Here is a 14,576-nt window from a genome sequence, read left to right as displayed (position 1 = left end):
GCAGGAATGCAGCCACTACACAAGATTACTGGCAACGATGGTCACGGCACTGTACGGTGGCAAGAAGACCGGACTCCGACGGCCATGTAACACTACCGAGAGGGAAGATCATCGAGTTCGGTGTATGGCTCTGGCGCAGCGTACTGCATCTTCAGCAGCAATTTGAGGATTAATTGGCACCACAATGACACAGCGGACTGTTACAAATAGGTTTCTTCAAGGACAGCTCCGAGACAGACGCCCTAAAGCGTGCTTTCCACTGACCTAAAATAACCGCTGTTTGCGACGTCAGTGGTTTTAAGTGAGATATCATTGGAAGGCCGGGCGGAAGTCTATTGGGGTTTCTGATCAGAGATGGTTCTGTCTCAGTGCCAGTTAACGCCATGTGTTGATTAGAGGGAGGCCAATTCAGAGCCTGCAACCAACATATCTGCGTGCTGAGCACACTGGACCTACAGCTGGAATAATGGTCTGGTGTGCGATCTCGTATGGCAACGGGAGCACTCTCGAGTTTAGCCCACACATTCCCGAGTGCAAAACTGTATGTCAATCTGGTGATTCGACTTATTGTGCTGCCATTCATTAATAGATTCCGTAGGATATTTTCCAACAGGATAACGCACACCCACATACCGCTGTCGTTACACAGAACGCCCTACAGAGTGTCTAGATGTTGCCTTGGTCTCCTCGATCACCAATTCTCTCCAATCGAGCACATCTGGAACATCATCGGACGACAACTTGAGCGTCATTAACAAATAGCATTAACTGTCGTAATGACCGGCCAAATGCAACAGGTCTGAAACTCCATCCCACAAACTTTCATCCGGCCCCTTTACAACACAATGCAGGCACGTTTGCATCTTGCATTCAACATTATGGCGGTTACACCGACTATCAATGTACCAGCATTTCACATTTGCATTACCTTATCTCGCTCTTACATTAACCTGTGATCTTGCAATGTTAATCACTTAAATATGTAACGTAGACTAATGTATTTCACAAATTTCATTACTCTACCTTAATTACTTTTTGGTGTTGCGACTATTTTTACCGCCTCCGATGTGACAACGATTAACTGACCACTGTTGTGTTCACGAACCAACCCACAGGTTGAGGACACTTTCTTTAATTCCATTTAGTGGTAAACAAGACCCAAACGCTGAAGGAATTACAAGAGTTGCATTTCGGCGTCTTATAATAAAGGTATGCTTAGGAAGAAGGAAAGATAATTGTGGATTCATGTCTCGTCAGTAACATCTACGTCAAAGACAAGCACAATCTCATATTGACAATGAAGATAAAAGAAATCGGCTGTTGAGTAGTGGAAATAATCATCTCGATATTAGGTTGAAGTAATGTTCGGATATCACAGAGAATCTATACCAGGACGTAGAATGCGAATTGAAACCCAGTTTCTGCTGAAAGCATTCTCCAATTCCCCCCTCCCCCCTCAAAAAAAAAAAAAATCCCCATCACCGAACCAAGTTTATCATACACGGTGCAAACAAACAGAAGCAGAATGGAAGGAATTGACAGCAGCCTCACAGAAGGAAACGTCCCATAGTTTTCTTGAAGTGGCCCAGGAATTTCAAATGGCTCTGAGCACTATGGGACTTAACATCTATGGTCATCAGTCCCCTAGAACTTAGAACTACTTAAACCTAACTAACCTAAGGACAGCACACAACACCCAGCCATCACGAGGCAGAGAAAATCCCTGACCCCGCCGGGAATCGAACCCGGGAACCCGGGCGTGGGAAGCGAGAACGCTACCGCACGACCACGAGATGCGGGCCCAGGAATTTCGATCCTAGTTTTATCGAAGACTTAAAGATACTATGGTGGTTCCTGTGGTCTGAAACTATCAAGATAATCGCTTATTAGGTTAAAAATTGCAGTATTCGCTGGAGTATTCGGAATAATCTATGTGCAAATAGATTACACACGGATTGGGTCGTTCACCTATCAGATAAACGTGAAAGGATTTGTACAGTTGTTCGTAGAATATGTTCTTCACAATCGAAGCTAAATGCAGCAAGGCAATATCTTACTGTAACAACGCTTCCGAAGGCTCTTATCCCGCTCAATGATAGGTCTATGAGCGATTACAGAGACATGACTTATCTACCAATGTGGGATCCCGCTTACCCCGTAAGTTTACACGACACAACGAAGTGGCCCACTACTCCAGTTGTGGGATGCATCTACAGCATAACGTGCATGCGTAAACGTTTAACATAACAAGCAGTGCTAAAGAAAAAAATCCTAGGATGTGTAACTTGAGAGCCACAAACTACCAACGCACGAGTACTGAATTCCGACAACGCGACGTGAACCTCAGCATGTCGTCATAGTTTCAGGTATAGAGTCGTCATTCATATTCTACTTGTCGTTAATTCTTTTTAGGGTAACTCCAAAGTTTGAAACAAATAAAAATAGAAACTATTCGCCCATAATGTGTTATTCTTTTGTCTGACGTCACAGAACCGGGTTTCGCCGGCCTCTGTGACAGAGAGGTTCTAGGCGCTTCAGTCCGGAACCGCGCTGCTGCTTTGGTCGCAGGTTCGAATCCTGCCTCGGGCATGGATGTGTGTGATGTCCTTAGGTTAGCTAGGTTTAAGTAATTCTAAGTTCTAGAGGACTGATGACCTGAGGACTGATGACATCAAGTCCCATAGTGCTCACAGCCATTTGAACCATTTTCTTCGACAGTCAGTAGCTTTCCTAACAAATTGTTATTATTGTCGAAAGGTCGGATTACCATGCACTAACAACTGTTTATTACAACAAATACTTCTCTTTGTGAGTGATTTTAAATTCCGCGTTGAAGAGCAAATTTTACTTTAAAAAGTTGTAAATAAAATAACCTTTCAATTTAGATATCAAATTAATACGGCACCATCTAAAAAGTTTCAAAATGGTGTCTAACAAAGCATTACTATTCTCTATCTTTCCAAAAGTACTTTTTTTGTCATCAATCTTCTGAGTTGTTCGATGCGGCCTGCCACGAAACTAAAGCATACGGACGCAATGCAATGAAGCGCCGAAGATGCTGGTATACGCAAGCGTATTCAAGTGCAGAGATGTGTAAGGAGGCAGAATACGGAGCTGCGTTCGGCAACGCCTATATAAGACAACAAGTGCCTGGTGCTGTTGCTAGATCGCTTACTGCTGCTACAATGGCAGGTTATAAAGATTTAAGTGAGTTTGAACGTGGTGTTATAGCCGGCGCACGAGCGATGAGACACAGTATCTCCGAGGTAGCGATAAAGTGGGGACTTTCCCATACGACCACTTCAGGAGTGTACCATGAACATCAGGAATCCCGTAAAGCATCAAATCTCCAGCATCGCTGCGGCCGGAAATAGATCCTGGAAGAACGGGACCAATGACCAATGAAGAGAATCTTTTAACGTGACAGAAGTGCAACCCTTTTGCAAATTGCTGCAGATTTCAATGTTGGGCCATCAGTAAGTGTCAGCGTGCGAACCATTCAACGAAACATCATCGATATGGGCTTTCGGAGTCGAAGGCCCACCTGTATACCCTTGATGCCTGCACGACACGAAACTTTACTTCCCGTATGTGCCCGCCAACACCGACATCGGACTGTTGATGACTGGAAACATGTTGCCTGGTCGGACGAGTCTCGTTTCAAATTATATCGAGCGGATGGACGTGTACGGGTATGGAGACAACCACATGAAACCATGGACCCTGCATGTTAGCAGGGGACTGTTCAGGTTAGTGGAGGCTCTATAATGGTGTGGGGTGTGTGTATTTGGAATGATATGGGACGTCAGATACGTCTACATACGACTCCGATTGGTGACACGTACGAAAGCATCCTGTCTGATCACCTGCATCCATTCATATGCATTGTGCATTCCGACGGACTTTGGCAACTCCAGCAGGATAATGCGACACCCCACACGCCCAGAATTGCTACAGAGTGGCTCCAGGAACATATTCCGAGTTTAAACACATCCGCTGCCCACCAAACTCCCCAGACATGAACATGATTGAGCATATCTTCGATGTCTCGCAACGTGCCGTTCACAAGACATCTCCACCCCCTGGTACTCTTACGGGTTTATGGACAAAGCTGTAGGATTCATTCCAGCACTACTTCAAACATTAGTCGAGTTCATGCCACGTCGCGTTGCGGCACTTCTGCGTGTTCCCGGGAGCCCTACACGATATTAGGTAGGTGTACCAGTTTCTTTGGCTCTTCAGTGTATGTCGTCGGCAGAAAAAACAGTAACGGCAAATGGGGCAGTCTGGAGAGCCCAGTGACATCAACCGTGAACTAGTCGTTAGTTGTCATCCGAGACCTGAGTAACAAATCCACCAGGAACATCTCAGGCGTTTTAAAGCTGGCCAAGTCGACTGTTGGTGATGTGAATGTGAAGTGGAAACGTGAAGGAACAATCATGGCTAAACCAAGAGCAGCCACTCCTCGTGTACTGACGGAAGGAGCCTTCGATCACTTCGGAGGGTTTAGCGACGTCACTGTACAGTGGATGACTTGAAATGAGTGATTTGGAGCGATGCATCACGGTATACCCTGTGGCTATCCGATGGAACGCTTTGGGTTAGGCTAACGCCTGGAGAACGTCACCTGCGATCACGCGTAGTGCCAGTAGTGAATTTCGAAGGACGTTGAGTTACGGTATAGGGATGTTGTTCATGGTTAAGATGTGGTCCCGTTAATCCGCTTAAGAAGTCGCTACATGCGGAAGAATATGAAGTCATTTTACAGTACAGCGTACAGTAGGGGAAACGTTCGGAGACGATGCTTGATTCCATCAGGGCGAGAGTGCACACTGTCAAAAAGCTCCAACTGCGAAGCAATGGTCGTAGGACAAAAAACATTCCTGAAATGGGCTGGTTTGTCCATAGTCCCGAACTGAACCCAACGGAACAACTTCGGGATGAGCTGTAAGCCCACATCACTCCAGATCCCAAGGTCCAACATCACTATCTTCTCTGGTTTCGGCTCTTGAGGAAGAATGAGCTGTCATTCCTGGACAGGCACTCATACTTCATGAAAGTCTTAGGCGCAATGTGGACACACTCTACATTATGTCGACTAATAAGAGTTCGGAGACTTTTGATCGGATATTGTATGAAATAACGTCCGATGTGGGACCGAAAGATGCTAATCGGCACATTGTGTTTACACATCACCGAACTTTAAAGCAATGTCAATGAAGCGTCAGATTTTAGGAGAAACGTCCTGTAAAAAATCCTGCTGTTGTACTCGACGAGTCTCGTTTAAAAAAGGTACCACTCTCCGAAACCAGCAGGTCGCGAAGGACGGGCGGATCCGCTGCGTTCTTGTGGAAATGAGGGACACTCGGACCACCGGCGCTGCCATTAAATAATAATTAAAAAGAGGCGGGCAGCGACTAATCAAAACGGGCGTGTGCACGGCCGAGACGCGGCGCGCACGATACATATTAATCGGTACTCGAGCGACAGCGCAATCGGATATGGATCGGCGGCGGCGGCGGCCGTTCCATTGTGGCGGCCCACGGGAGCGGCTGCGCTGCGACCCGCCGGAGTTAATCCGCGGAGCCGCTCTCCGCTGGCTGCGGGCCGCGTAGCGCCACGCCACGCCGCGTCCATAATTAATACACAGTATCGGCCGGCGGCAGAGGCGGCCATACCGTGATTGGTTGGACACACGCCGCGCCGCGCTGCACACACGCCGCGCCCGACACGCCGCTGCCGCCGCCAGCGCGTACAGTCGCGTCCCGTCACAAGCGCCGCCGTAGTCTGCTACGCAAGTCCGCAGCCGACGGTGGCAGTGTCTGTAACTTAGGGCGGGCCGTCGAACTTTTAATCGTCACCTCCGAAAAATTACCTTACGTAATTAACTATTATTTTCATATATATGTATACATAAATTTCTCGTACAAACTGACAGCCCAGCTTCACACTACCACAACACGCTGTTAGAGGAGCCAAAACCACATGGAGCAGCACGTTGATAAAATGTATACAGTAGTAATTCGTTTTCTGCTTGAAGGAACACGACGATGCAACAAACCACGCTGAGTTGCTGGAAGAGCACAGTGGCAACAATACACCAACCTATAACACACTGGTTAGGTGGTGGTGGCTCGTGTTCTCGCTTCCCGCGCACGGGGTCCCGGTTTCGATTCCCGGCGGGGTCAGGGATTTTTCCCTGCCTCGAGATGACTGGGTGTTGTTGTGTCGTCTTCTTCATCATCATCATCATCATTCATCCCTATAACGGTCGGAGGAAGGCAATGGCAAACCACCTCCACTAGGACTTTGCCTAGTAAAGCAGTGCGGGTCTCCCGCGTCGTCCCCTACGCTCCTCGGAGTATGGGAGATCATCATCATCATCATCATCATCATCATCATGACACACTGGTTAGGTGGTGGTGGTGCAGACACTTCCACACATATGTCACACTGGTTTGGTGGCGCAGACGCTTCTACAGGCTCAGTCACATTAATGCGACCATCGCTTGTTCGGCCTCAACGTACAAAAACCATTCACAGACGTCAGATAGGAGGGCTAGCAGTAGAAGGTATATAAAAACGTCTCAGGGGATGCGGAAAACAGTGCAGTCGTTGCCGCAATGTGGAAAGGGAGCGATTTATCTGACGTCCATAAGGGCATGACCATTGCCATTCGGGTCAAGGGTGGAAACATTTCCGAAACGTCTAAGTCTGCAAACTGTCCACGTACCATCGTGGTTGAACTATACTGTGCAAGGGAATCTGGCGCTGTTCAAAACCAGTACCAAGGCAAATGTGGTGCAGCAAGGGTCTTGCATTAGAGATGTGAACGATGGCTGCCGAGACGAGTATGGGTCAATAGATGTCACGTCCACCCCTACATGCAGTTTGTTTTTTCGTCGGCACGATGACATCTACCAGCACGGCAATGCAGTGTCACACGGTTCACAGCGTACGTGCGTTTTTCAAAGAGCACTCTCCGTACCTTCCACAACTTCACTGACTCACTTCCTGCACATCCGCGTCGCAAAAGGTGGTTATTCGGAGTTTTGGCAAATGGTCACGTTAATGTGACTGGTTCCTGTAGTACGGTCAAACAAGACTGAATAACGATGTACGAAGTGCAGTGGTCGTCCAATTCCCTGTGAGCAAAGTCGTCCAATTCCCTGTGAGCAAACGAGAATCTCAAGAGAAGTGGATTGCTGTTGAAAAAGCACAATCGAGGAGATAGCAGAAAAAGTGTAAAACATTGCTCGATCAGTTTTCAACATCCTGCGGGACATTTTGAACGTATCAGAGGTCGCCGTCCGCTACGTTCCGAGACTGCACACGCCTATTCTGAAACCCTGCTGTTAACCGAAGTGCAGCAGGAAGTTTTCCAAGAGAGTGTTCCAGCTATGCTACAATGCCCCAGCTCTTTCTGACCAAGAAACGGTCACATACGTTTCTTTGGGCTATGAAATGTTGCCTCACACTTCGAAATCATCTGACATGGCAACCAGTGACCTCCGAGGAGGGACACATCACTGCGTGGCAGACATTTAGAGAGGTGATTTTCGAGGTGGAACACTTCCTGAAAGCCAAAGCACCGACCTGCAATTCAAATCTGCCATGTCAACTATCATTGGGAAGAATGTGTCCCAGTGAAGTCTGGTAACGTAGCGAAGTAGTAACATTATAAGCAAGTTTGAAGGTCACAGCTGATACACTTAACAACTACTCTTCGTCGGGGGATAATAAGTAGAATCAGTAAGGCAAAACCACCAAATTCGAAACATTTATGAACCACAAACTGAAAGCTTTCAACTGTCCGCAGTGGACTGTACACTAAAGTTAACTATCCTTAAAGATTAAAAACGTGTACTTCGATGATATGCAAACAGTGGTATATAGATGGCAATGCCCAATCAATGGAATTAATAGTATGTAGGTTCAAGTTCCAGTCTGGCAGAAAGAACTAGTCAACCACGAAGGTTTAGTAGAGGCACTGTGCATACACCCACCCCTGTAGGATACCCGTGTATTTACATTCTGATGTTTGACCAGAACGTTGCTCAGTTCTATTGGTTTAACCTTTTGTTTACAAGAGGTTACTATGCAGAAGCCATCTTTTTTTAGATGAAATACCTAGCTTACCCAAGGAACCAGGACGTTTGCTGGTAGCTACTGACCTGTAGTGACCACTCCCAGAGTTCTCGATATTGAATAGCATGCATTTGCTGCATTAATTAGCTTTGAGACTATTGCTGTAGCTCATGTTTTTATGTTCTTAGCCTTTGCAAGTTGTACGGTGATCATACAATCGACAGAACGTCCATTTTTGTTGATGGTACGTGTTAATTTTCCTTTAAAATTGTGTCTCGTGTGCCGCAAGTACTGCTGATCAAACCAGTGACATCATATGTCACATATCGAAATATTTAGCAGGTGATCGAAAGTTGGCAACCTCTGACAGATATAACGGATGTTAAATGATGACGTATAACAATGCGATTTCTTAAGAAGGTGGTGGTAGTAAATTTCAGAATAATCTTCAGCGGAATTAATGCAAAGGACAGAATGAATTTGGAAGATTTTAAACATGTGTCACTGCGGAGTTTATGGGGACATGGATGTGTTCACCAACAACAGCAAATAAAGCACACCTTAGCTGTAACCTACCGTGCGTCTCACAAGCTGAACGGGTGAAAGAAGCAACACATATGCCGGCGTCAGAAAATCTAGGAGGTGTGCGCTTTGCAGCTTGTTTACACGTCGTCACTACACCAAATGAAAGTGACAGACATGTACTGTTGCGCTCTACATGAGTTGTAAAATGAACTGTTTTGGAGAGTACCACGAAAAGAGAACAATCGCTGTTGTTGATCAGTGGTTTCAGTGTGAAACCACTTATAACAAAAATACAATAAAACACCTTTTTCTGACTTGTACTTGATTGTATCTACCACGAAAATAATAATTCTAGTAAAGATTTTACTGCTAGTAAACTAATGGTTTGTCACCAACGACATTTTGCCCAAGTAAGACGATGTAGGGCGACGTACACATGCTCATAAACAAATAGTGTACCAGTGACCTACATTATGTTCTCACCTCTTCCTTCTGCAAGACAAGGCTCTACTAAGCCCGAAAGGAACACAAAACATTCTTTGTGCTCTCCAAGAGGAGGAAATTATATGACCGTAAATGGTTCAACGCCCTAGAGCATTCACACTTTCCCATGTACTAATGACGACATATACAGAATTTTACGCTTGACAAGTAGTACATTGATCGAAAGCAGTTAATGGCACGCCACTTCCACTTGAGTTTTGAAGTTTACATACCGCGGTGTGAACGATCTTGTTACCTCTCCCGACTCATGAAAATATTGTTTAATTTCTTTTTCTTAAGACGTGTACATAAACATTTCAGAGTTGTTCTCTGACACAGGGTTGAAAGCTAGTTGTCACTTTTCGTGTCACTGCCATATTTTCGTTCATTTCGTGGTGACTCATTTAAGAAACACCTGTGTCCATGAAAGAGCTATTTTGTTTATTTAAATTCGCTTTGACATCTAGATCTCCTGCTCAGAGACATTAAATTGTGTACAAACTAAATGAACTGTGGCCGTTTGATTGATGGTGCAGTATATTTGCAGAGGCTTACTTTCGGCAGTAGCGAAGAGAGAATTAATCGCCACAGAAAAAACGTGTTACCACCGAGCCCCCGAATGTGGTATACACAGAAACGATTCCGGCAACACCAGCGAGTGATTAAAGGAAACATCCCGCAGCCGGTCATATTTCTCGCTGATAAATCGCCCGAACCGTAAACGTAAGGTAGAGAGATAAATGTTTTTATTTCGGAGAGCTCGATTTAAATTTTTTGCCGTTCAGGTCGCACTGATACGAGTACATCGGAAAGCTAACTACACGCATGTCCGTAAGCTAAGTGCTCTTCTAGCATTACGATGAAATTTTCAGTTATGGTGGCACTGTGTGGTGACTACACGGAAAAGCATGCCATAATCACATCGGACAAAAAAGTGAACTCTCGTAGACATCATCACGCTAATACTGCTTAATCCTATGAGAACCAATTTTATTTCGAAAATATTAACGTAGGGTTATTTTAATTAATGTCTTAGTCATAAGTAACAATATGAAAAGAATATTTTCTCCTGTTCCGTTTTCCGAGAGGGTTTGGGGGTTGCGGGGTAGGACGTAAGTACCCCCACTGTTTCACAAAACGACTGCGCAAAATCTACAAGACATACGGAAAACAACATCAGTCAACAGAGCATCTCTCCATGTTTCTAGTTCACACTACGGGTGCTCAGTTTGGTCTTCGTTTGTGATTTGAGAAGTGTCACGTCGTGGGTACGAGTCGTTGACGCGGTGTGTACGGGAACAAGCGAAGACGGACCGCTTCGCGAATCTGGGGACTGAGTTGACTATTTGCAGGTGCGAACTAATTCGATGTGACACTATGGAGACGAGGATTAACAATGCAACTTGGGGACAGCACAGCCTACAAATGCAATCTGTGATTATTAAAATTCTGCAAACCATAAGGCCTACATTTATCAGTGGGACGCTGATACATAGCAATAACATGCAACGAATTCCAAATGGTTTTCTGATAACCTATCGTGGAACACGAGTGTCCTGTCGGTAGTCAAAGGGTTAATACCGCCTCTGTCCTTGATAACGTACTCTATATGGCGAGTTCATAGTTTCTTTACACACTGAAGAGCCAAAGAAACTTGTGCACCTGCCTAATATCGTGTGGGACCCCGCATTCCACTTAAAGTCGCTCTGCATAGTTACTCCTAGATATTTTACGGTAGATAGTGTTTCCAGCAGTTTGTCATCAACTGCGCTCTTGTACAGTAGTGGATTTCTTTTCAAAAATGGCTCTGAGCACTACGCGACTCAACTTCTGAGGTCATCAGTCGCCTAGAACTTAGAACTAATTAAACCTAACTAACCTAAGGAAATCACACACATCCATGCCCGAGGCAGGATTCGAACCTGCGACCGCAGCGGTCGCTCGGCTCCAGACTGTAGCGCCCAGAACCGCACGGCCACTCCGGCCGGCGATTTCTTTTCCCATGAATGCACAAAAACTGGCATTTACTTACGTTCAGGGTCAACTGCCAGAGACTGCACCATTCACCATTCCTGTGGGTCATTTTGCGAATCGATTACGTCTTATGGCGTCGCTACTTTCTTATAAACAACCGCATCATCTGCAAACAGTATTAAAGAGTTCCGGACACTTTCTTCTAGATCGTTAATACAGGTCTACAGTGTAAAGGTCTTATCACACTTCCTTGGAATACTCCGAAAATTACCTTCACATTTGCCGATTTCATTCCGTTAAGAGTGACGTGTTGAGTACCATCTGTAAGGAAGTCTTGAGTCCAATCGAAAATCTGGTCCGATACTCGGTGACTCGTATTTTTTTTTTACCAACCGACAGTGCGGGGTGGTGTCATATGACTTCCTGACGTCAGAGAACACAGCACCAATCGGAGTTAGTTATCTTAGAGCTGGAAGCAGCTGCATAGGCAAAAAATTGTAGAAGCAGGTAGACATTGTCAGGATACGTGGATGTTGAGTAAAGTAGCTGTGTACGGCTGAAATGATTAGCACAAGATAAGAATAGTCGGAGGGCGAAAAACTCGGCGAATGATGAACTCAAGGAAAAGTACCAATCGAGCTGTACGCTCCGTGTACACCCCTGTCCCACGACCAGCAAGGCAATCTCGGCCTTCATGGCAGCTGCCTATGAGGCTCTCAATGAGACGCTCATTACTCTGATCACCACGGAGCTGTTCCCCACACCAGAGCACGCCTATCCCGGGTGGTCCGCCTTGACGGTACTTCGGAGTCTTCACGTAGCCACGAACTGCAGGCAACATCGGCCACCTACGTTGCTCCAGAGACGGGTTGCGGTCAGAGAAACTGATGACCGTCCTCATTACAAAGCTGTAATCACTGCTTGGTCTGGTGACGTACCTAGCCTCAGTGCACAGAGATATTTTGCTGTGAGATGTAGCAGACTCCCTTCCGTGAACATTACGACTGCCGACATTGTGACACGATTGCTGCTGACAACTGGATCAAGAAATACGCCGTGGAAACACGAAGAAACACGCTTCGGGGTATTTTCAAGAAATAACAATGCCAATTATGTATTTCAAACAAATATTTTAAGTGACGAAACTTTATTGTACTCTTCTTAATGTGCTACCGTTCAACATTTTCTCGGGTTTTTCGGCTGCTTGTTACTGGAGTATTACTCTGATATTCCGACAGCATGAGTGACTGGTGCTGTCGTTTCACGATAATGGTGTGTAACATCGCCTCGTTGATGACTTCAATTCGGAGAGGGAGAGAGTGCTCAGGTTTCTTCAGGTATACAATATCCAGCTGAAACCGCTCATTCATGATTATATCAAACTGCGCAGATTGTGATTTATACCCTTCACCCGCAATTCCAAATAGTCCCCGACATGTTCTATGTAATTATGATCTGGAAATTTAGCAGGCCAGTAATGTTCGTTAAAACAGGAACGCATGAATGAAGCGTGCAATGCTGTGAACACGGCTTGGAAGACAGAAGTGTCCACACAATAATCATAAAGACAGGAGAAAGAGTACCACTTGATCACCGAGATGTTGAAACAAATGTCCACTTCAGTGTTCGCCGTGACTTCAAAGAGTGGGCCCACCTCATGTTACAAAAAAACACACCCCAAACATCACAGAATCACCTCTGGAAAGAACTACACACTCCAGGTTAAAAGCCTCGACTCCTTGCATCACTTGAGAAGAGGCGATATCGTGACTGGTTGGACCACAATGCAGGCCTCCAGTTAGTTACTCTGCAGTTCCTGAGTTGTTTGCCCCACTGAAGACATGCAGCTTTATGTGCCTTTGCGAACGTAGTCTGTAGGGAGTCATCTTGGGTACCTGTCGATTAAGACCTTTTTACGACCACTGTCCTTACTCCGTGTTACGTGGCAGCGAATGGTACACCATTCCTTGCAGAAACTTTGGATGAAAGAAGGAAGATTAGAGTTCATTGTCTCGTCGACAACGAGGTCATTAGGGACGGAGCACAAGTTCGAACTGGGGAAGAGTGGGGAGGAAAATCGGCTGGCATTAAGCACCTTAAGCGAGTCAGAAAAATTACCGAAAATCTAAATCTCGATGGTCGGAGGGGATTTGAACCAGCTTCCTCCCGAACGCGAGTCCATCGTGCTAAACGCTGCGCCACGTCACTCTGTGACATGTTGGACGCCAGCAAGTAGAGCAACTTTACTCTCACTGGGCGGCCATGTGCGCATTCAAACAGATTGCTTCTTTCTGCCATTCTGCCACTTCTCTACGTCGAAGCATGTTACTGTGCTGATTCCACACAACCGACAACACATAACTGGCAAGAAATATTTCAGCGTCGGAGGGTCACATGTCTGCACAACTGCACAATACCACTTCTACACGCCGGCCGCTGTGACCGAGCGGTTCTAGGCGCTTCAATCCGGAACCACGCTGCTGCTACGGTCGCAGGTTCGAATCCTGCCTCGGGCATGGATGTGTGTGGTGTCCATAGGTTAGTTAGGTTTAAGTAGTTCTAAGTTCTAGGGAACTGATGACCTCAGATGTTAAGTCCCATAGTGCTAAGAGCCATTTGAACCACATCTACAGGGCGCCAAAGCGAGAAGCGTATTCTGTAAAGGGGGTGGCTAATACTTTGTCCGGTGAGCGTTGTTCTAGTATTATACGCAATCAACACATCGGAATTACAAATTTAAATCTGTACAGGATTGAAACTTCCTGGCAGATTAAAACTGTGTGCCCGACCGAGACTCGAACTCGGGACCTTTGCCTTTCGCGGGCAAGTGCTCTACCATCTGAGCTACCGAAGCACTGTACAGGATTCTTCACCCTGCTGCTGGAAACGAAAAAGAGAAAAGATTAAAAAAAAAAAATCAGAACTACGTAAGGACGGTCTTCATGTTAAAGAGATTTTCGAGAATGATGTAGGTGAATAACTTCACACTTTCTCAACGAAGCTCATATCACCGGTTGGATTTACACGGTCCAATCACAGTAATGTGACCACCTGCCAACAGCTTTAATAATTACCTTTGGCTGTACGTGCCGCTGCGAGATTTGCAGGTAGAGAGTTAATGAGGTTCTGGGACGTACCGACAGAGATATGTCGGCAGGCTGACTCCCAGTTTCGTGCCCAGCTGCGCTAGGTTTCTCGGTTGAGGATCCATGGCGCGATCAGCGACGACCGAAGTGGTCCCGCCGATTCTCGATTGGATTTAAATCCGGAGAGTCTGGTGGCCAGGGGAGTATGGTAAACTTATCCTGGAGCTCTACGACCCAGGCAAGAACACTGTGAGCTGTGTTACATGTTGCATTATCCTGTTGGTAGATGCAATCGTGCCGAGAAAAACAAAGTGGAAGTAGGGGGTGGACATGGTCCCCAAGTATAGATGCAAACTTGTGTTGGTCCAGCGTGCCTTCCAGAAAGACAAAATCATCCAGGAAACGTTCCCCAGAGCACAA

At 46.0% G+C, this 14,576-nt stretch overlaps 1 protein-coding gene across 2 annotated transcripts in view; it reads right to left on the bottom strand.

Moving 5' to 3' along the window:
- Positions 1–14,576, bottom strand: part of LOC124712055 — a 550,487-nt gene that overhangs the window by 334,989 nt on the left and 200,922 nt on the right. The window lies entirely within an intron of this gene.

The sequence above is a fragment of the Schistocerca piceifrons genome, chromosome 8 (genome assembly GCF_021461385.2).
Source record: "Schistocerca piceifrons isolate TAMUIC-IGC-003096 chromosome 8, iqSchPice1.1, whole genome shotgun sequence".
NCBI classification, from domain to species: domain Eukaryota; kingdom Metazoa; phylum Arthropoda; class Insecta; order Orthoptera; family Acrididae; genus Schistocerca; species Schistocerca piceifrons.
The sequence above is the reverse complement of the archived record's forward strand: the minus strand, read 5'-3'. Positions and strand labels throughout refer to the sequence as shown.